Below are 22,396 nucleotides of genomic sequence, written 5' to 3' on the forward strand. Positions count from 1 at the left end.
TCTTTCAAACTACTTAATAGGCACTGTCTCAAAGTGGGAAATTAAAATATTTTAATACAAGCCTGCTATTTTAAAAATATGTCAGAAAAATGATAAAATATATGAGAAGAGAGGCACAGGGAAAATGTTTTTTTTAATATGAAAAAGTATAACAAAAACCCATACTTGTCTAACTCTTTAAAATACATACATATATGGGGCACCCAGGTGGCTCAGTCAGTTAAGTGTCTGACTCTTTGTTTTGGTGCAGCTCATGATGTCAGTTTGTGGGTTCCAGACCCGCATTGGGCTCTACGTTGATAGGCGGATCCTGCCTGGGATTCTCTCTCTCTGCCTCTCTGCCCCTCTCCCTACTTGTTCTCTCTCTCTCTCTTTCTCTCTCTCAAAAATAAATAAATATTTTAAAAAATACATGCGTATATAACTGTGATAAAAGATAAATCATAAAAAGATAAATTATGAAAGATAAAAGGTAAATTATAAAAGTTTCAATTCTTGAATGCCATTTGATTACTTTGCATTATTACTGGGTGTTGGGTTAGATCTCAAATTTTAAAATAGATCATCATTAGGTTTGGAATCTTCCCTTAACAACAAACCCTCAAGATTTACATCTTATACAAGCAAACAAGTCACAACCACAGTTACCAGTGCTTGTTCACTTGTATACTTTCTCTTCCTCTATCTCCTTCACACACACACACGCACACACATGTGCACACATACATGATTGGCATATAACAGGAAAATAGGAATTAAACTGACAATAAATTCCATACTATAGGGTGATATTTTCTCTACAGATTTGATGCCAATATTTCTAATTGTTATTTTAAAAGAAACGTCTAAATAGTACACATTTCATGTTGCCCGAGAGATTTAAAAATAAGAGGAAGGAAGGAAGGAAGGGAGGAAGGAAGGAAGGAAGGAAGGAAGGAAGGGAGAGAGGAAGGAAGGGAGGAAGGAAGGAAGGCAGGAAGGAAGGAAGGAAGGACAGAAGGAAGGAAGGAAAGGAGAAAGGCAGGCAGAAGGCCCTTCTGTCCAGTCAAGGTAGAACGATTTCAGAGGAAAAAACTTCATACTGTACATAGGTAGACAGGACCGTCTACAGCTACACTGAATTTCCTCTACCTCCATGGCCCAGAAGAAGCCAGATAACCTGTGTGTGCACAAAAGTGGCACAGAGTGACAGAGAGAGCCACCACCCCAGAGGTTAACCTGCACTGGGGGCATGAAAAGAGTTTGCAGGGGTCCCTGTGGAGTGTTGATGGAGCAGTATTAACAAGATGTTGGGGGAGCAGATGACTGGCGGGTCCCGACGCCAGACGTCTACCGCCTCTGAACTTGCCATGCAGAGGCAGTGCTCGAGCAGACTTAGGACGTGTTTGAAACCCTAAGAAAATGGGAAGTAAGATTAAGTTTATGCTTCTCCAAAAAAAATTTAGTTTGTAATTAATAGGTTTATTGAAACTAGTATATTTATATTTGTAATATGCCGACTATATATATTTATATATACACATACATATACTATATTATATGTACTGTATATGTATGCATGTATGATGTGTAATATACACATATATACACATGCACATATATACATAATACATATATACATAATGAATATATATGTGTTTGAGGAAAAATATATGTCTATATGTATTTCAATATGCATATACATTGTTATGGACTCAACATTTATACCCCCTCTCCCAATGTGATGGTAGCAGGAGGTGGGGTGTTGAGAGATGATCAGGTTATGATGATGTACTCTTCATGAATGGGATTCATGCTCTTATGAAAGCGGCCTCAGAGAATCTCTCAAATTTTCATCATGTGAGAACACAGTGAGAAGAGGGCCATCTGTGAAGCTAGAAGCAGACCTTCACCAGACCAGATTAGCCAATTTGATCTTGGATTTCGCAGTCTCCAAAAGTGTGAAAAATACACGCCATAGACCACCACCCACTCTAAAGCATTTTTGTTATAGCAACCCAAATGAACTAGGATGTGTATATTTAATTTTTTTTTATTTTATTATGTATTTGGGTCTTAAATGTTAAAAGATGTAAGATCAATTTATTGCAATTTCCAAAAGACTATTAACACAAATTAAAAATAACTTATGATAAATATATTGCACAATCAGAAAACATAGGTAAGTCATGGATATGCGTCTCTATTTAAGCAGAAAATATACAAAATTGCTAAAATAATATCAAAAATGTCCAGGAAAACAAATCTTATGATAAATTCACATAACTATTTGTAAAGATATTTTAAAATGACTTTAAGAACATATCCCTTTCAGAACAATTGGCAATGATTTTAAAATATTACAATTACATATAGAACCTAAAATATTTTTTTCTGAAATCTTAGCATCAGGAGGAAGAATGCAAAAAGGCATCAAGTCCAACCCTCTCTCTTTGTGTGTTACATACTTTTTCTTGGAGCTGTAATAATTTGCTTGTGACGTGTATTAGTCTGCATCAATCGTGCCTTAACGTTGTCATTGTCCATCTGCCAGGTGATCCCGTAATCACTGGGCTTCACTATGACCCTCACTAAAATGCCACTGTTCACTTCTGTGTAGCTAAGATCCCTCTGGCACAAACTGGAATCAATAGCAACTCACCCTTTTGGAATGCAGCGCTTTTGTAAACTCTTGGATCCGCGTTTAAATTGCAAATATGAACTAATCAAGAAAACAATACTATCAAGTTACAAGAATGCGACAGGGCCCTCCGAAGTGCAGTAGCAAACTTGAAGTCAAGGCTTTTCAGAGTCTGATTTATGTGCTTGCATCAAGCTGCTGATTGAAGAGTGTAGTGTAGCCTCCATGAGATGAAAAGGATGCAAAATAGAGAAGTTTGAATATTTAAGAGTATGCATTGCTATATTCACTCGATGCTGAGTCCTTTTTTCGCTCCACAATTTCATGTTTGAGGAGCACATGTAATATGAGAGAGATTTTCTTTTTATTTTCCAAAAGCAACCAGAGTTTGCATCGTTCTCTCCACTTTTTCTTAAATCCGTTCATTCTTCAGTCTCTTGGATGGTGATTTTGTATATTTTCTTCTCTCTTCAAACCTCTAACTCTTCCTCACCGAAACTTATTCTCCCATGTGACTGTTTCCTGCTTCACTGAGACAATAGGCTCAATCAGAAGAGAACTTCTATAGGCTCCTGAGGTCGCCATACCACCCATGAGGCTCCCTCTCCATGAATTCGATCCTCAACCCTGTTCATCTAGATGCATTTTCTGCCACTGTGGACAGTTAGGCTTGTACATTAGATACTACTCCTTCCCGCTTTTCCAAGCATAAAAGTCCAGAAATTCTCCCCATTATCTCCTACATAATCACATTTTCTCGGGGCAACTGAATCATTATCTTCAGCTCCAAAAAACTTTCTGGTCTTGAAAAGACCTCTTTTGCTCCCCACATCTTCCTTGAGAAACTTCCCCACTTTTCCACCCTTATTCACGGCCAAACTTCCAGAAGGGTGGACTGTGTCTAATTGCTCTCCTTCCACTTTCTCTTTGATCCATTTATAGCCAACATTTTCTCCATTTTATCCTACCATTTTACCAAACTTGTCACTAAAAGATCTTATGACTTACATCTTACAAAATCAAAGGGTGCATTCTGAGTCATCACATGAAGTGATCTGTTAGTAGCATTTGAAGCCATTAATCCATTAGTCCTCTTGGAAACTCTTACCTTGGTCCAAAATGCAGCACTCTGCTGATTTTGCTCCTACCTTTACTGATCCTGCCAAGTGTTTTTTGCTTGTTCTTCCTTTATCCCTATCCACTAAACATTGGGATGTCCCATTACTTCAACCCTCCCCCCAACTTAGTCTATTCTTTATCTTCTCCAATCCGATAGTTTTAATTAATATGTCAACAACTTCTAAATTATTCTGTTCTAACTGGCTTTCTCCTTTAAACCTCAGGCTCAAATACGCAAGAGTGCACTCAACATCTCTACTGGGAAGACATAATAGACATCTCAAAAAATTTTGAATTGAATTAATCATCCCAATTCTCTGTCGCTCCACTTTGTAGCATCTCTATACCAGGTGCTTAGTCCAAAATCAAAGGTAACTGCATTCTTTTATCACCATCAAACTGTATCAATATGCACCTTCTAACCCCTCACTGCTACTACTCTGGACTAAACCACAAATATCTCTTTCCTACTTTTATTTTAATAGGTTTCTAGCAAATATTCCTGCTTCCTTCTTTACTTTCCTATAATCTGTTCTTAATACAGAAGCTAGACTGAGCTTTGAAAAACATGTCAGACTATGTTGCTGCTCTGCTCAAAACCCTCCCATGGTTTTTCATCTCATTAAGAGTAAAAGTCAAATCTCCGTGATGGCTCATAAAGCCCTACATAGCTGAACCTTTAGAATTTCTCTGACTCATCTGCCATTATTCACCCTTTTCTCACCTCACTCTGGCTACACAGAATTATTTGCTCTTTTGTACCTGGATAGTTGTTCCCCAAATAATCTGAATGACTGCTCTCTTTCATCTTCTTTAGGTTTTTGCCCACAAGCTACCATTTCAATGAAACCTAATTTTCCAACCTGTTTACATCAATGCTAACACACACACACACACACACACACACACACACACACACACACGGTCTACGTACTTCCTACACTTCTTTGTACTTTACATTTTTCAATAGAAACTGTCATCACCTGAAGCTTAACGTAATTACTTACTTCATTAGCAACTGCCCACCTCAACGGAATATAAACTCCATGAGGCCCAAGAATATTTGTTGGATGAGTGAATGAAAAACAGTTGGTAAAATGAGGGTGCATCTTACAGCTGAGAGCCCTTCAGAATGGAGCAAATATGGCGAATCCTACATTTTAAAGCCTAGGCTTTCCATATTACTGTCGAACGAGTCAGGAACATAATTGCGAATATTCGCAGTACAGTCAAAATGCATCTTATTATAAATAACTGCCTCTAATCTCAGCTCAGCCCTCGGTGATATTCAGACATGTTTCTTCTAACCTTGGCCATGTCTAGATTATTTTCCCTGGAGCATCTATTCTTTTCCTACTGGTCTTGTTAATTCACTTACATTTCTTACATCACCTCACTCCCAGTAGATAATCCTGGCTTTTACTTCAAAAAGAAAAGTCATTAAAGTGAAAACACCCTGGCAGCCTGAAGTTCTGCCTTGTAAAGAAGCTGGTTTAAGATGCAAAGTCTACAGAGTGGGAGGGGAGTATGGACAAGAGACTGAGAGAGAGTTCTGATTATATTTTTGTTTTCTTTGTAGTTATATTCAAGAGAAGTACAACGCATCTGTCATTCCCACAATTTCAACCAAAAATTTCTTCCTTCAGAGTACCAGTGCTGACGCATAGATATTTATTGTATATTCTAGCTTATAATCCAGTTAGACTTCATTTTCTGTTCAAATTGTTCCAGCTTTGACCATTAGTAAAGCTTTCATTTGTCTCCTGCGCCCCACTGATACTATCTTGGGCTGGTGTTTTTTTGTTGTTTGTTTTTCTCTGTTTTAGCACTTCCTTACTTTTTGGCACTATAATATGCTCTAGACTTCTATATCCCTTGCCCCAGTCCTGGAATCAGTCATATCTCCAAAGAGTCTTAATTCTTATTCTGGAAGGATGATATGACAAACCAAGATCTGGGTGATCTCAGCTGACAGAGAAAGGAAATATGTGTGTGTGTACTGCCCTGTGTATGCGTCATTATCTACAAACGTGTCTATATGTAACCATCTCTTCATATATAACGCGAAACATGAACTTGTCCTGATGTGTCCAACTCTACTCCATAGCCATAGCGATCTTTCCAGCCTTCTTTCTGGCTTACTTGTTATCTTCCATTCCGACACTGAGAAATGTCGCTCTTACCACGTTTCAGCCATTTACATATTTTTCAATTCATGTATAGTGAATATAACCAAATACATGTATAGTGGTTTAAGAATTGCTATCCATGCCCCAGTGGAAAGCAACATTGCTAACCAGCGTTATTAGAGTTATACTGTGTCTTAGATTTCTCCTCTGTGAAATGGAATAACAACCATATCTTTCAAAGTTGATATAAAACAAAAATAGAGCTTATTTATATATGGACACGGTCTATTCTACATGTTAGCTATAAAATTGTATACGTACATCTTTACCTATCAACCTATTCCTATCTATATGTCTATATCATACGACAATTTTCAAATATTGTAATGATTGGTAAAACTGCCATATTTTGTGGGGGGTAATGAATTCACAGCCTATTTTTTTAAGAATATCTTTGTTCGTTTGCAATCTATGCCCAATCAACTAAACATGTGTAGTTATGGGTCAGTCTTCCATGCCTTTGTCTTAGGTTTCCTCTAGTTTTTCTATCATTTTATCCACGTTACAGATATCTCATAACATGAAAGATGTGATATTTATAAGAAGGAGCATTTTTACCCCTATCCTGATACTTCTTTTTTGAGAAAGGCTGTTTCTTAAGCCTTTGGAAACTCGTGTCTCAGCCTTTATTCCTCTTGTGGATGCGTTGTTACCTGGTTCCCTGGTTGAAGTCAGTGGTTCTTCTGCCTTGAGCGATGGGAGCCAATTTCTGCATGGTCCTCATCACCCAGGGGATGATTTTGTCTGTTTCTCCATCTCATTCTACAAAAAACAAGATGTAACTGGGTCAGAAGGCGCTGCTTTGTAACCTTCCCCCAGTGGTTTGTCTTTAGTTGACTTTTCTGGGGGGAAGGAGAGAGCAAGGTCATCCTGACCAACTCATTCAGGGCTGATGTTCAACAGGTATTCCAAGCGGCTTGCCTTTGTTTTGCTTAGATGTTACCATTTTAAATGGTCTAAGCATTGGCCACGTGGCTGTTAAATATCTTGAATATCAACTCTGCCCTAAGTGACATCCTCTGTCTCAGCCTTTACAAGTTAGAACAGTGATCATTTTTATTCTCTACTTACTGAGTATTTAGTTTGTTTCTTATTTAGCAATTCATTCATAACTCAGAGAAAAGAAGGCTATTTATTGACTCCATGGGAAACTTCAGGGTGCCATGTTGCACTAATCCAGGGATTAGCGTTCACACTGTCTTCAATGATAAATGTACCCCCTGTGCACAAGTATGCAATATCTCAACAAATACGTCAAGTGAAAAATTACCTGTCTTTTAGTACAAATGAGTATATTGAATTGCTCTTTAGAGACTTAAGAATTACTTCATAAATACACAATTAATTCTGAACATTTAGGTCAATTCTTCTTGTCCATGTTTTTGTCTTAAGGTACATTATGTTAAACAGAAATAAGTAACTGAAGGTGCTAAAACACACATGCACGCACACGCACACACACACAAACGCACACAATTATTCATTTCAAGGCAGCAGGTGTTAAATCTGGACTATGGTAAATCAGGTCTGCCGTTCTGTCACCTGAGTTTTGCAGGATCTTGAATTGCTGGCGTTTGAGAAAGGAAAGGAAATAGTTACGTGTGGATCTTGCTTCCTATTAAGCTTGGATCTGTTCTACACCACAAATATTATCCTCCTGATTGACAAAGGCAAGGGGCCCATAAACTAACAGATGGCTTTTTCATATTCGCCCCTCCTCCCAATTTTTTTTAACTAGTTTTGTTTGTCTTCAAAGCTGTCTTTGACACCTGTTCAGTACACTATTTATAAAAATATCAGGAGTGGTGAAGTATACATCTAGAGAAACCAGAATGCTTGTAGTATGAATTTTTCCAAGTTCTATACACTGTAAAGAAGACTCTAGCTATAGAAAGCATACATATCCACAAAAGTACAGGGCACAGTCTCTCTGCCCCCAGAAATCCACTGTCCAGTTGGGATTACTGACCCCAAAAGCACAACATGGTTAATATGCCATATTTGACAGAGAAAGTAGGGAAGGAAAGAATTGAGAATTCATTCCCTTTAAGGGAATATTATCTACTTCTGCTTTGCTAATTGTGCATTTCAACTTTGTAGATCCATATGACCAGAATACAAGTGACAAGGTTGAACATGCAAAGGAAGGTTTAAGAAGTAATTGATTCAATTGTGATTTAATAGCCAGTGCATGAAATTTAGATTAGGAATGTATGTGTGTATGTTCATGTCTGTGTATCTAATCAGTTCATCGGTTCTTACCAGATTCTTCCTCACACCCCTAGTTGTAGATGCCAATAAACCAGTAGATAGGTAGATAGATAGATAGATAGATAGATGATACATACATACATACATACATACATACATACATACATAAAAGAAACATAACATAAAAGTAAAAACCTGAAAGATTCCACGAAAGAGGAAGAAAAGAAACTTCCATAATCTCTTTTGTTTGTGATACAAAGAGTGTAATTATACTCCCGCTAAGAGGCTATAAAAGAAAACTGATCACTAGCTTGAATTATGTGGTAAATAATAACTGTTCTTAAGGTTCAGTAAAGCCCCTCATCTTCTTGTGGTCAACTGTGGCCTCACACAGGCACCTGAGAATCAGCTTACAGTTAGGACTGGACCTCTGGTAACCTTTCTACTCAGAACCAAACACGAGGTAGAGAATGAAGTGAAAATTTACATTTCCTGAGAGGAGTGCCAGGTTTTCCATGAGCAGTATCTGTTTTTCCCGCAGCGGTGCTTGCATAGCTTGAAAGTGAATCACTTGAGTGTCTTGTCACAAAGAAGGTTCCGGTTTACCTTTGTCAAAAAAGAGTCCGATAACTTCATTCCAGCAAAATCCCAGGAGATGCCAATGCCTGTGGGAAGTTTAGGTAGCAAGGCTCTGGGAGCTTTCAGTCTCAGGGAGGGAGGGTAGGTCTGTCATAAAATAATTGACTCAAAGCTCCTGTAGCTAGAAGCTTTGTAAGAGAACCAGTGAGGGGATCCACTGTCCCTATTCCAAGTGTGTTCAAATCCAGATAAAAAAAAAAAACAAAAACCTTTATAGATGGTGCAACCAAACTCAAAAAGTGAAGCCTAGTGGAAAAGGAAAAAACATTATTTTTTTCATTTACTTAGTGGTTTTCTAATTCAAGAAAAAATATGGGCCTCACACTTATGGAAATGTCTTTCAAGATCTCTCTCTTCTGATTCTCATTCTCATGCTCCTTCTCTCTCTTTCCCCACTCCTCCCGCCCCCTACTTTTTCCCTCTACATTTCTTTACTATGAAATTCCTTTCTATTGACTCCCTCTGGCTCTTGCAAATTTGTTTAGACTGTTTTCTATTTTTGCAATTTTTCAGTAAATTTGAGATTATTTCCAAACAAAACGTTCAGAAAAGGTCTCATGCAAAAAAAAAAAAAAAAAAAAAAAGAAAAGAAGGAAAAGAACAAATTTATATAATCACGACTCAAAACCATTTCTGTTGACTCAAATTACTTTTTCATCATCTGATTTTCCATTTCATATATATATATATATATATATATATATACATACGTATATGATTAAGCTTACATTTTGCATATGTATATACACTTTCTATATATGTATGTATGCTTAGATTTACTTTTGGTAAGTAAAAACAGTTTTATATATCAAATGATTTTTCTATTTACTGTTAGCCATATTTCATGCAGGGAGGAACTGATTAGTTACGATTATAATCAGTATTGCTCTCATAGAAATAGCTTTGCCCCATTTCTTTCTTCCCTGGGACATGTTGACAATTATACTGCTGATGTTTTGGAAAGTAGGTTAATATCTTAAAGTCACACTTGGCTTATGTTTATGATACAGCTTTTATAAAGCATTATTTTGCCTATCTTTGATCTTTTCAATGATTATTACGTTAATGCTTCCTGATAACAAACAAGAAAATCGCTTCATTTATCACTCTCTTTTTCTTATACTATTTTCAGTGTAAGGATAAAGCACCTAAAATTTTTTAGATGCCAAATCACCTGTTGTCAGCAATTTTATCTTAGATGCGTCTTACATTTCCTCATATTCTTTGGGGTTTGGACTTAAAAAGAGATTCTGGCTTCCCAATCCAGTTTTTCCTTAAAATTCTTCAATTTAACATTTTAAGTTATCTTGGCTCTAATTATTATAAAAGTCTAAGCTAGTGTTGATGATGCTTTGTTGGCAATAAAGTTGAATGTAAAACATTTTTTTTTCCAAGGAAGCGTAAAAGTAAATCACTTCAGAGGGAGAAATTTGAAAGGATTGTTAATAGCTTTATAAACACCTCCACAATGTTAGAAGAACTGTGGGGAGTGTTTTTTAATAGTTGGGCCGGGAAAGAGAAAAACAGAAGAGATGTTACAATGCAAAAGGGAATTGTTAAATTTGTTTCCAATGACAGTGGAAGCACTTCTTGAAAATAAGCAAATCAATCTCCAGATGTGCCCCGTGTGCTGCGCCAGGAAAACCGAAAACCGAGATGGATTAGAAAGTGCAGTCAATTGTCTGCCGCAGAACCTTGTAGTTCCGTTCATGTACATTGGCTTTTTCACAACAGGCACTTAAAATCTTCAGAATTCAGTTCCAGTGGCAATTGCATATTTGTTCATTTGCTTGTTTGCTTAAGTGGCCTTGATTGACAGCTCTAATCACTCTTTGCATGGAAATGGAAATCATGACATTTATTCTAACAAATTCACAAAAACAATTACTTTATTCACGTATTAGTAAAATGAGCGATTGGATTATCCAGTTTTACGTAGTTTTTTTTTTTTAATTTTTTAATGTTTATTTATTTTTGAGAGAGAGAAAGACAGAACAAGAGCAGGGGACGGACAGAGACAAAGGGAGACACAGAATCTGAAGCAGGCCCCAGGCTCTGAGCCATCAGCACAGAGCCTGACGCGGGACTCGAACTCAAGAACTGTGAGATCATGACCTGAGCTGGAAGTCGGATGCTTAACCGACTGACCCACCCAGGCACCCCAGTTTTACATAGGCTTTTAAATCATTCATCTATTTTTTTTTGAGGAATGTGAGTCCAAGTTGGAAATGAGCTTACGTTGTTATTTTAATTAAATATAGATAAAGGATATTAAGTAGATTTATGTTGGTTTACAGTCATGGTACTAAATTAAAGTGGGTTTAAGTGGTTATTAGTTACATAGATTTTCCAAAATCATATTAGAAATTCTAGTTTAAGTCTTAATTTCATGGCAATAAATTGTATAATAATCATATTAATTAATTCGTAATGAGTTCTTATTATATAGTAGATATTTTTATACATTAAATCTAATCCTCATAAGAACTATAAAAGAAAGATATTTCTCTTCATCCCAATACAGTCCCAACTTTAAAAAAAAAAATCTCTATAGCAACTAAAATGAATATTGTCGCTCCTTTTACCTCCAAGCTCCCACACTTGTATTTCCTGGGTTGAGATATTATCTCCTAGTCAGACTTCCAATCTCCCGATTATCTTTTTTTCATCCTTGGAAGTCTCAGCTTTAATATGTACATTTTGTGTAAATACTCCTCTTCCTCCATTGACTAGGTCACTAGCCTCTGCCCTAAGCTCCCATGTGACATTCTCTGCTTTCCTCATATTGTTTATTTGGTTGTTTAAACCTTCTTCGAATCCTGATTCTGTGCAAGCAGAGGTCCTAGCTTCTGCTCTTTAATGCACCCCTGGGTTTAGCTTGGTGTTTGGTGCATAATCGTGGCTCACTCACCATGGGTTTGTGTGTTCGTGGTAGAATTCCCGTTTCAGTTGAAAACTAAACTAAAGTTCAAGGCAAAAAAGTGAGCACGAGAAGTCCGACATCCGGGAAGTGTCAGAATTAGGATCCCAAGCAAGGTTCTCATTTGAATCCTAGGTTGCTTCAACGATACAGGTCCCCTTAATATGGATATATGATTAGTTTATGAACACAGAAGTACCCTGTGGCCTAATTTCTGGAAAGATATAATTCGGGAGAATATTAGTGCCCAATTAATTCAGATTTAAATATCTAAGGCTACGTACATGCTGTTTATCAGTAATAATGGAAAAGACAGAACATTACAAGAGTTCATTTGATGTTGGACTGGATATGAACCACCTAAAAGGAAACTTTGGGAATATATATGATGGCTTTCATCTGGTAAGTAAAGTACAATAGGAATCAATACAGAATGACGAAAGATTGAGACAAAGTGTGGTGAACAGGTATTAAAATACCCTTGTCCTAGATTAAAAGATGCTTTATTGGCCTTGTACTTGTAGATACTATACTTACTACCCTGTTGCTTTTCTAAGGTGATTTCTTTTACATCTAAAAACAGATCCTGTAAAACATCCAGGTTTTTTCCTTTTGCAATGGTAAATTCTTGGCCAGACCACAGTAATAAGATGTATATAGAACTACTTTCAAGTCTCATCTAATGTATCTGTTTTCCTATTTCTATAAACAGATCTCAACCACTTATATAGTCTGCATTTACAGTCTCAAAATTGTCAGACAAAGAACAGATTTAAAGAAAATTTCCTCATCTTCAGCCATTTGCTGCTTTACTCACTCTTTTCTTGGCAACTTGTAAACATACTTACTGATCAGACCTCCACAAGCTTTGGGTTTTGTTATTTATTAAAGTTCTCAGTCTCGGTGCCTATGAGTTCTATAGCCTCTGAGAGGTTGTTTTCAATTTCCCTTTATAGTTACTATTACTATTATGATTACTGCTGCTGTGGTGATGATGTTAATGACGACGATGACAACATCTAAGGCAAATGACACAAATGCATCTTTTAGTGACTACCTAAAAGTCATAAATATTGAAAACGTCTTTGACTCCGAGGGTGTCTTATTAAATTTAGGGCACAAGGCAATATGATATTGTATTGCTAGAATCGGATTGCCCTCGGCCAAGCTTCCTTCTTCACGTTGGCTTCATAATAGGTTCTCTTCTTGCAGGGACATAAAAGAAACTTCCGGTCACTTGACGTTTCAACAGAAATGCACTATTCAGACACTTACTGTCCAACTAGGATTGGACACTGCTCTCAAATCCCAAAGACCCTAGGGAAATATCTTTAAAAAGTTCGGTTAGGGGTGCCTGGGTGGCTCAGTTGGTTGAGTGTCTGACTCTTGATTTCGGCTCAGGTCATGATCTCACGGTCCGTGGGTTCAAGCCCCACGTGGGGCTCTGTGTTGACAGTGTGGAGCTTGCTTGGGTTTCTCTGTCTCCCTCTCTCTCTCTGCTTTCTCCTTCTTGTTCCCTTTCTCTTTCAAAAATAAATAAATAAATAAATACACATTAAAAAAGAAAAGGCTCAGTTAAACTCATCATTATTTTCTGTCCTATTACATTCACATACATATGCCTACCAATCAAAGCATTTCTTTTTATTCAATGCTGTAGGAGAGAAGGAAAGCCCAGAGGAATGCAAATCTTCGAAATGAAAAGAGCCATGTAGTTTGAAAAATCTTCTCTAAATGAGCTTCCAATTTCTTCGGAAGGTGATGCGAGTTAGGACTGGCCAGCCTATCCCATCCCAAAGTAATACTCATCAGCAGATGATATAACGTAAAATAACATATAAACATAAAAGTTCCTAGTCTTTTCTACCCCTATACCTCAGCCAGTAGTTACTCCTGATCGTACTCATCCTGATTTTTGCGCGTTACAGTGTCTGTCTCCAGAACACTTTGCTATGTGAGGTGCACGCAAGTCACAATAGTGTGAACAATCGCACGCGGTTCCCTTTGTCTGCAGACGATCAGATATATACTGTTAGGTTATCTCTTGAACAGTGTGTCTGGATGCTGTAGTCCGTCAATCTCCCTCGCGGAGCTGGCTGGAGGGTATGACGGGCTGATCTCAAAGAAACAAAAGTCTTTGTTTTGATCACTGAAAGAGGACCCACGACTGCCTTTATTGTAATCTTAACCCCGCACCTGGCAAATCCAGATATTACAGAGAATTATTGTTCAGCAAAGCACAGTAGGACCAAGTAATGTGATTCTGTCTTTTCATATTTTTTCTCACAGACCCAGTTCAGTTGAAGGCTGCGATGCAGAAGAATGTGTTAATTTGCCATATGTGATTCTAAAACGATATTATTTCCTTTGAAAATTTTAAACTTGAGGGAATACTGAGGACTCCCTTTTGTTTTCAACAATTGGACTTACTGGCAGGCATCATATTAAGTGATTTCAAGAGTGATTTCACAGTCCTGTGTTTGAATCCAGATCAACATAGCAGCAAAAACAGCGAATTAGCAATAGAACTAGACGCAGAGTGTGGAGAATTAGAGTTTTATGACTGTGCCATGAACTGTTGGGTGACCTTGAACACGTCGTTTCGGTTCCCTGGGCCTCCACTTTCTCATTTGTAAGGTCTGAATGGCAGGAAAACTCATCTTGTATGGGTAGTTTTTAACTATGACTGAGCGGAATTACTTGGGGATCTTGTTAAGAGTACATGTTCTGAGGCAAACCCGTGGGGACTCTGATTTAGTAACTGAAATGAGGTGAGAGAGTGTGTATGTTTAGTGTGCTTCCCAAGGGATTCTGATGCAGAAGTCTACAGACTGGCATTTGACAGCTACCAGGGGGGATGATCCGTGTGGTCCCTTTACGTTCTAGATGAAATTCTTTCCCAAGGTAGATCATGGCTGCACGTTAGAAATACCTAGTCCTCTTTGGAAAGGCTAGTGTAGTATGCTTTTCTAAGGTTACGGATGCCAGGAGCCATATAATGGCCTTAGTTTGTCTTTGGCCTGAGGTAGAACCAAGGCAGAGGTGTGCTCCCCGTGCTCCCCACAAGCCACTCGAATGCACAGCCAAGGAGGAGACCTGCTGCTCCAATAGGTTTGCTTGGATTTTGCCTCCAACTTACGGACGGCCAATTACATGCCCCGTGTCTGCCCCATTGTACACACTTTCTAGGCTAACGGTGTTAGCGCCATTGCACACAGGTGCAGACTGGGGCTGCTGCTGAGTAACTTGCCAAAGGTCTAATAGCTACTGAGAGGAAGAGAGAAAAGATACTTATGATCATCTGTCTCCCCTGTTCCTTCCAGGACATCACACTACCTTGCTTTGGTTTACCGAATGGATACACTGTACGGACATCAGAATTGGCCAAAGGAATCAAATTTGGCCAGGTTCCCAGTTTTAGTAATTCCTAGAATGATCAAAAGAGTTTCCTTATGGGAACTAAAATTACTCCACACCATCGGGGGACTCAATTTTCTGAACCATCTCGGGTCCAATTCAACTGACATAATTATGGAAATAAATCTCAGCACACTTATGTAGAGTCCCCTTCTCATGACCCGTAGCCAAATTTAGTACGAGTACAACATCCTTGTGTTAGAAATCAGTCTTTGAGTCCCAAAGCAATTACGAAATTGCCAAATTTTTTTGGAATAGATCATGCTGGTTCTGTTTTAGGAAGCACCCTAGTTAGACGTTTTAATTAACTCCAACTGTAGGTCAATAAGGCACTTGTAAAAAAGCCAACAGTCAGGTTGAGGTTTTCAAAAATGCTAATTTTATTTTTCTGGAGTAAATATCTCTAGTCCAAAGTGTCAAAATATGACCAGGTGGTAAAGTCATAATGTCTCTGAACTATTTCTTGCATCTCCTCGGTGAGTTACCCTATAACTGGGGTAAAAATTTTACATGTTGAGAGTTAGAATCACTGCCTAAAACTTACTTTAGTGACTGAAAATATCCTAAGAAATGTGTTACATATGCCTTTTAAGATACTTATTCTGGAGGTATTTAGCTTATTTATTCAATGTTATGAACAGTGTCAAAATTGGGTTTACAGTATTGTACCTTTAAGATACGGAGGATGGAGGTGTTTGGTGGCTCAGTTGGTTTGGTAGCAGTCTCTTGATTTCAGCTCAGGTCATGATCTCATGGTTTGTAGATTCCATCTCCACATGGGTCTTCATGCTGATGGGTCGGGCTGCATGCTGATAGAGCAGAGCCTGCTTGGGATTTTCTCTCTCCCTCTTTCTCTGCCTTCCTCCTCCTCCTCCTCTCTCTCTCTCTCTCTCTCTAAATAAAAATAAAATAAAATAAAACAAAAAACTTAAAAAAGAAGATATGGAGGATGAATATCTCTGGTGATGAGATTATCGACCCCTAATGGAGTTCACATATCAACAAGACCTTATTCATAAATCTTTGGCTGAATTTAAGGATGTGTTTACTACTCTTGGTTTTTTACTTTTTATTTCTTAAAACTTGTAAATATTTTCTTCAATCTTTAGTCCCTGGCTTCTTGCTCATATCTGATTTGTTCCCTTAGGCTAAATCACTAGCCTCAATCTATTGTTGAATCTCCCTTCACATCAGGCTTTCTTAACCCACCAATAGCTTTTTTTTTTAGTGTCTAACTTCAGCTTGCTCTCAGTTATTCTACCCCTGATAGATGCTAAAAAGACTAATAGGAACTCTCTGTTCAACATTATTTCTAGGAGCCACGAAGACAGCATATGCTTGAGTGACCCAAAATAGACAGTTTCTAACTTCAGTGTATTGGTCCACCATCAGTGATTCCTCCAAAAGGTCCCCAAGCCATCCCAGAATAAGCTTTTCAAGCCTTGGTAGTTATAAGATTGAATATGTCTTAATGACTATATGACTATACCGACTTGACTTGTGATTTCTTGATTCCCACTTTATTGAAAATTTCCTTCCACTTCTATTTCATTATGTTTTCATCAGGCATGGTACAATCATGTTTATTGCATTCTGGCTGACTGTCCCCTTGTTTCACAGAGGTGATTTGCTGTCCGGAGAATTAATGCAGAATGCTGAGTATTTGTCTACTGTGTATCTTAAATTGGACTCAAGGAATTTGGGTTTTATCTGTAGCATAAGTTCTCCAAACTTATCTTGCTTATTGACTGGACAGAATATAAATAGAGTAAACTAAACTTGGAGTTATTTCATTTGTCCAAGTACATTATCCTTGAAACCACAGATAATGTTATCAGTGCCTTTGAAGTTAATTAGCACTTTTTATTTGTTTTGTGAATCTAATGGGACACAGAAAGGGAAAAGTTCTATTATGAATGCATTCTTGTTCAGAGTAACTTCATCCTACACAGAAATAATTTTAAAATGTTTACCCTGGGGCCCTTCGGTGGCTCAGTCAGTTAAGCATCTGACTTCAGCTCAGGTCATGATCTCACGGTTCGTGAGTTTGAACCCCGCATCGGGATCTGTGCTGGCAGCTCGGAGTCTGGAGCCTGCTTTGGATTCTGTGTCTCCCTCTCTCTCTGCCCATCCCCCGCTTGCACTCTGTCTCTCCCTCTCTCTCTCTTTTTCTCTCAAAAATGAACATTAAAAAAAATTAAACTTTTATTCTGAAACCTAAAGAAAAAGAACAGAAGTAGACATTAAGGTATTTTGCTTGATTATAAATAATCTACACATTACACTATGCATTATACTGTATAGACTACTAAAGGCTGAATAAGACATCCCAACTTGACTAGATTTAAGAATTTATCATGTAGGGGCACCTGGATGGCTCAGTCGGTTAAGTGTCCAACTCTTGATTTGGGCTCAAATCACGATTCATGATTTCATGGTTCCTGAGTCTGAGCCGCATGTCGAGCTCCGCCCTAACAATGTGGAGCTTGCTTGGGATTCTCTACCTCTCTCTCTGTCCCTTCCCGGCTTGTGCTCTCTCTCTCTCTCTCTCTCTTCTCTCTCTCTCTCAAAATAAATAAATTTAAAATAAAAAAGAATTTATAATGTACCCTTAAAGACTATATGGTCAAAATGACACCTCTCTGAATGAAAAACAAAACACAACCCTTAATTGGTTTGGCCCTTATGGCTTTTGATTGAAACTTTTGATGTAGCTTCCAATTTGGTAAACAAGTGATTCTCTGGGCTTGTATAATCCTGCAGCAGACCTATAAAATACAGAACTAAGCATATAATATAGAATTAAAACAGAACTCAGCACTAAGATGTGTTCATCTTCCTACACTAAGAATGAAAATCTGCAATAGTTGTTAATTCGCTGCCTGCTTTATACACTTCAGTGTATGTGAACGATTGGGGATTCAACGAAGAAAACAGAAAGGATAACCAGAATCATACGGTACATCAATATATGACTACATTTAAACTGTATATTCTATGAATCAATTAACTTCTAAAATTATATATAAGCTACAAAAATTGGGTATATTTATATATGTATGTGTGTGTGTGTGTGTGTGTGTGTGTGGTCTAAATGGGTATAATTACATGTATTGTGATACAAACAACATTTGGATAACAGATAACCAGGAAACAGCCCTCACCAGATGCCAAATCTGCCAGCACCTTGGCCTTTGAACTTCCAGCCTCCGGAAGCGTGAGAAATAAATGTATGTCGTTTATAAGCCACCCAGGCTCCCAGTCTATGGTATTTTGTTGTAGCAGCAAGAATAGACTAAGACACCCCTCCAAACAAAGGCAAATAGCACAGCCACCAGACCAGCTGGATCACAACAGATCATTGGCGTTTACTGGCAGAAATTCATGGAGAGTCCGATTACGCAGCCAACTAAGGTGCTTGCCTCAAGCAGTGGGTTGGAGAAGCTTTCCACAGAGAGCTGCAGAAGGTCTCGTGTCCTGGGAAGCCAGGCTGTAGGACTCTGCCTCAATCAAGCTAAACTTTAGCAGTACTCAACATTCATTTTCTCTTTAAATCATCTTAACAACTCCCGAGTTGGGAACTATCCTTATAGCTATTTTTATCATTGTATTAGCAGATGCTTAAGGAGTTGAAATCATTTTGTAAGGCATTTCAGACATTCAAGCACACATTTGAATCTTGAACCAAGTTCTATGACACCATGACTCACTTGCTCATCTTATTTTTTTTTTTTAATTTAATGTTTATTTATTTTGAGAGAGAGAGAGACAGAGCACAAGACGGGGAGGGGCAGAGAGAGAGGGAGACACAGAATCTGAAGCAGGATCCAGGTTCTGAGCTGTCAGCACGGAGCCCGACGCGGGGCTCGAACTCAGGAGCCATGAGATCATGATCTGAGCCAAAGTAGGACGCTCAACTGACTGAGTCACCCGGGCGCCCCTACATGGTAATCGTCTTAGGTCAATTTTAATTGTGGTAGAGACTGCATTTCTATATTAACAAATATTCAAGAAACAAAAGTGCTTGAACCATTTATAGTTGGTTTTACTTGGCTGGAGATTTTGTTTGCATAAATATAACTCCATCTTTCCTGCTCCCAACTTTGTTTTAAAATATAGATAACTACAGGCAGAGTTACAAATACATAGATATATAGACATAGCTCACAGATACCTCTAAAGCATATAAGATATATTTGTTTCTGGGAGAGATGCACAAACGATAATTTGGTGATGTATGTTCCCACCCTGAATTAATGATTTCTAGATAAGAATAATTCCTAGGCATAAAAGATTATAGAAAGAGTTTGCCACTAATCTCGCCTTATTTCGATCAGCTTGGCATTCTCTTGGTGATCCTCAGCATTACATTGTAATATTTCTTCACAACACATGCTAATGATGCCCTCGTTTCTATGACAAACATCTTTTCTCAGGTGATTTTCTCATAGAAGATCTCTTTATCTGTCTCTGTCTGTCTCTCGCTGTATCTGTCTATCTATCTATCTATCTATCTATCTACATAGTGTCTCTGTTTTCTTTTTCTCTCCCTCTGCCCCCTCTCTCTCTCCTCTTCTCCCTTAGTAAATTTGTAAATAGTAGAGAGAAGATTTGAGGAGGAGAAGTTCCAGATACATTAGGAAGCAACTCTTACTTTCGACTTCAAAGTCGTCTGTGAGGAAAACGCTCCTGGCTGAGGCCAAGAAATGGTTCTATGTAAAAACCTGTGTTGATTCATTCATGACTTGGTGCCATTTTCTTATTGCTCTATCCATCCTCGGCTGGCACAGATTTTAAATACTGAAAGGAAAGATTTCAATCAGATGGAATTATGTGTGCCTTGTTTTGTCATGTTTTTCAGACAGTTGTTTGTTTTATCAACTCCAGGTTGCCGTTTCCATAAATGTCACCGTGGTTGACAGGGAAAGAAAGAGGCTGATTCCATCCCAATGGCCCACTTGCTGCCATGACCAGGCTACATAGAGAAAGTCTGTTACATATTTTCTTTCTGCATGTTGGGTTTCCTGACCCTCTTTCTTGGAAGCATAGTTAGCAAAGATTAGCTCCACCAACTAAGGAAAAATAGAAAGTTCTAGTATGCCCCCCCCCCTCGCCTTGGCTTCTCAGATGGAAATATACAGCCATTAACCGTTACCCATTAACATTAGGCTTCTGATACCAGGGCACCTGCACACAGTGTCCAAATCACCCAGTCTTTCATGGTGTGAGAACGACTCTTCCCCACATTCTTCCCCCTCCTTGCCTGAAATTTCCAGGGATATTTACAAATCATTTTGAGTTCCTTTTGTCACAAACATCCCGGTTCACCTCAGTGCACTCTACCCATCTTCTAGGCTGAGATCACACACCATCTACTCCACGAGTCACTTAGCCTCTTCTGTATCAACCTTGTTAGTAGGCGATCCTCACCAGATACTATAGCGGTCTCTGACTTCCTTAACTTCTTCTTCTTTGGACTGCTTACAAGAAGATCATACATGTCGTCTGAATGAGTTCTTTCATCTCACAGATGAGGAAACTGCACGGCAACCACGCAGAGCAGTCTGAAGCCAGGAGACTGTAGGACCAGAGCTCAGCTGATTTGCACTTTCAAATTCCCGTATGAAATATTAATCTCTGTCCTTGAAATTAACTTCTTAGATCCCTGCATGTTACGCCTGAACATACAGGGTATGTTATTAAGTGTTATTAAGAAGGAGTTATTAAGAAGGTTATTAAGAAGGAGTCGATTACACAGGCATTTTTTGTTCCGTGTATTTGGATTTATTTTAAACGACTTGCCTTCTCTTTCAACACCGATACCATTCTCTCATCCAAAAATGACTTCGGATATTGCATCGGCTCCTATTAATGCTAAATCGCTGCAAAATACACCGCCATTCAGCTGAAATCAGCTTTTTGACAATGTCCTTCCCATTTTGACTATCAACTGTGACTTAGCTGGGTAATTCCAAACCACAGCCCTTATCTATTTGTTCAGGTTTTCCTTCCTTCTTATTGGTCTCGTCACTAGCATGAGATTCTTTTGCATAAATCTCTTTTGTGTTTCACCTGATTGCAACCTACACTTCGTGTCTAAACCCTGTCAGCTTTCCAGTGTGTCCTTTCCTGTCAACAGGGGGATCATACGTCATCCAGAACAATAAATTTACATTTTGTCAAGTTTTCTGTGTTGTTTGGTGAGATTATACAATGTTTCCTATTGAATTTTTTTTTTTTTTTACCCATTGCACTACTGATCGTTGATAGTTCATAGTGCAAGTGCATTTTATGTTTTCAAACATCATAATCTAGGACTATACAAACTGCTCAGTATTTGGATATTTCAAATTTACAAACTCCCTTCCTAAATATCTTTCACTCCTATAATGGTTATCTTTTCAGAGGACATTCACATACATTACTTTTTTGCTCATCACTGTACCCTGTGAGTTAAGCAGACAGAGCAGATGGTGTTAGAATAATACCCTTCTGGATATGAAAATTATGACTCAGAGAGGTTATAAGGGACAAAGTCACACAGTTAGCAAACCAAAAAGCCTAAAGGAGTTGGTATAATATTTTTCCAATAGTAGCAAAGTGATTTTTCTAATGTATCATACTTCATGCCTATCAGACGCCATTAAATGCTTTAAATATCACTTTTAAGAATCCACTCTCGTTATTCTATCTACAGTCATGCAGTTTTTTCAACAACTAGTGATTCGATGTATATACGTAGTACATATAGGTAGAGTTATTACATATAGGTAGTAGGCACTGAACATAGGTTCATCAGTGAACCTACGAATACAGGTTCACTGGTGACATATAGGTAACAAAGCATACCAGGACCCTAGGTTCATGGTGCTTACCTTGTAGAAAGATAACAAAAATAAAGTTCGTACTCTGTCAGTGAGTGCTAAGTGCTGAAAAGGGAAAAAGAGGCAGAGAAATGGGAGAGAGAGATGGATGAGGGTTATTAGTAAAATCTCCCTGAAACATAGCATGGGAATAGGAATAGCATGTGAGTTCCTTAAGATAAAAAGAAACATGGGGCGCCTGGGTGGCGCAGTCGGTTAAGCGTCCGACTTCAGCCAGGTCACGATCTCACCGTCCGTGAGTTCGAGCCCCGCGTCGGGCTCTGGGCTGATGGCTCAGAGCCTGGAGCCTGTTTCCAATTCTGTGTCTCCCTCTCTCTCTGCCCCTCGCCCTTTCATGCTCTGTCTCTCTCTGTCCCAAAAATAAATAAAAGTTGAAAAAAAAAATAAAAAAAAAAAA

This window comes from Lynx rufus, unplaced genomic scaffold (assembly GCF_022079265.1).
Source record: "Lynx rufus isolate CCGP_SWC_20201006 ecotype Redwood Valley unplaced genomic scaffold, mLynRuf1.p SCAF_20, whole genome shotgun sequence".
Classification (NCBI taxonomy): Eukaryota; Metazoa; Chordata; class Mammalia; order Carnivora; family Felidae; genus Lynx; species Lynx rufus.